Source organism: Pteropus alecto, unplaced genomic scaffold (assembly GCF_000325575.1).
Source record: "Pteropus alecto unplaced genomic scaffold, ASM32557v1 scaffold52, whole genome shotgun sequence".
NCBI lineage: Eukaryota > Metazoa > Chordata > Mammalia > Chiroptera > Pteropodidae > Pteropus > Pteropus alecto.
Genome location: NW_006433941.1, coordinates 690902 through 695032, shown reverse-complemented (window position 1 = coordinate 695032; position 4131 = coordinate 690902). Strand labels below are relative to the sequence as shown.

General features: G+C 38.1%; 1 long non-coding RNA gene across 1 annotated transcript in view; it reads left to right on the top strand.

The window, feature by feature from the left end:
* Positions 1–1577: 1577 nt before the first annotated feature.
* Positions 1578–4131, top strand: part of LOC112477044 — a 17014-nt gene continuing 14460 nt past the window's right edge. Inside the window, exon 1 of the long non-coding RNA XR_003045305.1 lies at positions 1578–1782. This is a non-coding gene — a long non-coding RNA (uncharacterized LOC112477044). The remainder of the gene's footprint in view (positions 1783–4131) is intronic.

The following is a 4131-nucleotide window of genomic DNA, read 5'->3' as shown; positions in this document are numbered from 1 at the left end:
TTAAATATTAATATTTTTGTGGTTAGACTTTATCCATAGATCTGTGTTAATAGTCTTTTCATATAACTACTACTCATTTATTTATTCAATTATATACTGAATTGCTCATAGGAGCAGGAACGGCATGTGGTGTGGAGAGTCAGTGATGAGCAAAGATAGTCCTCACACTCATGGAGCAACAGTCTACTGAGGGTGCAAATGGGAGCCAAATATCGCACAGGTAAGCATGAGAAGGGCTGTGGTGAGCAGAAGCCAACAGAACATGTAATTGGAGGAATTCATCTAGTCAGGAAGGTCAGGAAGTCTTCCCTGAGATGAAGACTGAATGAAGGGTTAGAGCACTGCTGTTCTAGAGAAATAGAATGTGATTCATATATGTAATTTTAAATTTTGTACTAGCCACATGAAAAAACATTTAAAAATTTATTTTAATATGTTCAATCCAATAGATTCAATATATTATCATTTCAATATATAACTGATATGAAACATTATTGAGATACTTTTACGTCCTTTCCTTTTATTTTCACTAAGTCTTTGAAATCCAGAGTATATTTTACAGTTTGGATGACCACATTTCAAGTGCTCAATAGTTACATATGGCTAGTGTTTATAACACAGGCAGTACAACTGAGGATGAAAAGGTGAAAAGGGAATTCTTTTCAGGTTCAATAATTATTTTATTTATAAATTTCCACCAGCTCTTGCCAGTCATATTATTCTGAATATTACAGGTGGATTATAAAATAGTATTATCTTAATAGTATTACATGGAAGAAAATTAGGGGATAAATAGTATTATCTATTAGTATTACATGTAAGAAAATTAGGGGAAAGAAGAGAAGAAATGTATAGATTGCATTAGAATGACACCTTAAAACTCATATTTACACTGTAGTGCTCTGTAAACAAACAGGCATACTAGCTAAAGCCAACTCTTTCTGGCAAAAGGTATGCCGTGACTCTGTTGAGGAGAACATGATCATGTGAGAGACTGAAGGAAATCCAGTGTGGAGCATGATGAGAATGAGGAGATCAGTGGGGGCGTGATAAAGCAGATCTTCAAGGGCGTGGTCATTAATTTTGTCTTTATCTGGAAGTAATGGTGAACCAGTGAAGAGGCATCTAAGTGGTTGTATTTGAAAATCTTATTCTGCCTTTTATGTTTCTGTATAAATTATTGATAGAAGCACTGAGCTCTATAGCCAACTAGATGCCTGGCACTATGCATTGTTTAGACTAACTATAATTCACTGAAGTGTAAGCTCCAAAAAGTCTTTTATGTCTACTGCATTCACCAGAGTGCTGACACAGAGTAGGTCCTTAATATGTATTTGTTATAAAAATAATGAATAATAATTGGGGTCTTCCCTAATTGGCTACTTTCCAAGCTCACGTAGTCACTTGAAGTCAAATAGCTCAGCTGCTTCCAAGCTGAGTCAGTGGCTCCCAGTCACAGCTCTCATTGTCCTGTCTCAGCCAGCATCCCTGACTCACTCCAGAAAGCTCCTATTTCCTTCTCAGGGGTAAGAGTTTCTGACTGTTTAACACTGTCCCCAACTCCACCTCCCCACCACCAAAGCCTTTAACCCCTTCAGAGTTATCTAGGCAAACTCCACCTCCCCTTTTCCCAAATATCATATTTTATCCTGTTACGCCAAAGCCATAAACAACCCACTGAGACAAAGAAATCAGTACAGAACACAAAGCTTAATTCTCTGAAGTCTCCCACAGAACTAAGAAGAAGCACGAACTAACATCTGATAGGTCATCTGGCCACCTGTGAGTACCTCTTTACATCACATGTTGGATTTTCACAAGTCACAGGGCATCTTGGGCTGTGCAGAGGAAATGCTGGATGTTTACTTGGTACTTTCATATTTGATGTCTGGAAGAGGAGGCAGGTTTATATTTTTGTGTAAGGAAAACTGGGAGAAGAACAAAGATGTTGAAAGGATATTCATTTTGTGTCAGCCCAAAGGACTACTTTTAAGCTCTAAAGATAAAGATAGAAGCCAGAATAACTGTGTTTCTGGTAAAAGTTGGAGTCTTGGTCATATGCTTCTTAATTCTTTGGGCACATTTAAAGAACGAGGCATCAATATGGAAGAAGGGTCCTAATGAATCCTGCCACAGACCTCAAAGCATCTGAGCCCTTACATCCAGGAGAATAGGCTCACACATGCAGAGAAGCTGTGGTTGGTGGCTAGAGCGAGTGGAGCCAGAGCAGATTCTTATGGATGGCACAGACTTACAAGTGGCCAACTGTCCCCAAGAAGACTTAGGCTGTTAAACATTCATTTGAAGCAAACCCTGGAAATAAAGTTACTGGGTGAAATATAGGATACCCACTTAAATTTCAATTCCAAATAAGTAGTGGACAATATTGTGGAATAAGACCTAAAATCAATATTATGTGCTGCTTAGACATTTAAAACTGGGAGGGTCTCAAATGGCCAAACTGTAAATTTCCCTCCCCATTACGCTCTTGCAGATAATATTACCTAGTCAAACAAACCTCTTAATCATGGGGAGCAGTGATGAACTTCAGTTTCCTGGTAACCCATGGAATTATTCAAACAAGTCTATCACAACCTCTCAGAGGAACCAGGGGTTACTGCAGTCTCTTAATACTAAAAAGCTTACTTCCCACAGCCCCACTCAATGTTCTTGAGTTCCACCCCTGGGTGACCTTGCATAGTGTGCAGTGTCCTCTTATCCTGGGCTGTGAGTGTATGTGACTAACAAACTGCTGCCAATCTCCACTGTCCAGTATCAGGTGTCATGTGTCTGACCATGGGTAGGAATTCCTTCCTCAACAATGGAGTGAACGAGAGATGATCAAAACAGATGTCTCATTTGATATGTAATTTTAAAAATCTTGCATTGTTTACCTGATATTTGAATTTACCTGGCATCTTGTAATTTTTTTTGTTTTTTCTAAATCTAGTAACCTTACCTGGAAAGTGCTGGAAATAATGGGGATAGACTTCGGAAGGTTATGAGGCCCAATAGCCTTGTAGTTGGGGACTCAGCCTTGAGGCCTTGAAGGACTTTGTGGTGTTAATACCACTCAGACTTCATCTGTACCCAGTCTTGTGACCTCTGGGCAACTCAAGTTATACCCGTATTATTATCTTAATTCTCCCCAAGCACCATGAGAGGTTGATAGTGTCTTACCTCTTAACAATATAAGGAAACTGTTGCTCATACTCACTTATTCAGGGCTTCAAATCTCAAATTAGAACTCCATTTTTTTGACCTATCGTGCCTTTTCCTTTAATTACAATTTATACTTTGTTAGCACTAAAAATTGACTGAGCTTTACACATGGGGCATCTTGTCAGATCATGGTCATATAACATGGACTGTATTGTAAATGTGACTCAGTGGTCATTGATCTTGCACATGCCCCTTCCTTTACATTCTGTCACTATCGAATTTTTTGACGTCTGTCTCTACAATCAGCCATTCTGAAAACATCCACCAGACTAATTTCCCTAATGCTCACTTTCTAGCTTAAATCAATAATTCTTCTGTAGAATAAAAGTCAAATTCTTTAAATTGACATTTAAGATTTAATATTAGCTGGACCCACCTTTCTCACCCTCTGAGAATTCCTTTATAAAAATATGAAGTCCAATCCCTTACTAAAGGCTGTATATACTTTGAGTTTTTGTTTCTTGATTTTTCTGCTAGATCTTTCTTCTCTAGACTTTCAAACTCTCCTCTACCTGAACACAGCCCATATCAGACCTTGTTTAAGGGTCACCTTTAGTATCTCCGTAGTTGAATGAAAACTCTCTCTAGTATAAGCTCCCAGAGCATTTTATCTGCTTCTCTTGTGGTTGATATTAGTGTATAGCTCATATAATGTTTTTATACATGTCTTTCCCTCACTGTTAGATGAAAACCTCATTGAGGCCATGATTTACGTATGATGTGTCTTGAAAAATCTCAACACATTAAATTAGATTTGTTTTGGTTTTTGTTGTCTTTTAGTAAATAGATTTTATGAAAAGGTCCTCTTTTCTCATCTAAAAATGTGCTCAAATTATGCTCTTTCAAAGCTCCGGTCTTGTGGAATTCCACTCTCTCTCTCTCTCTCTCTCTCTCTCTCTCTCTCTATGT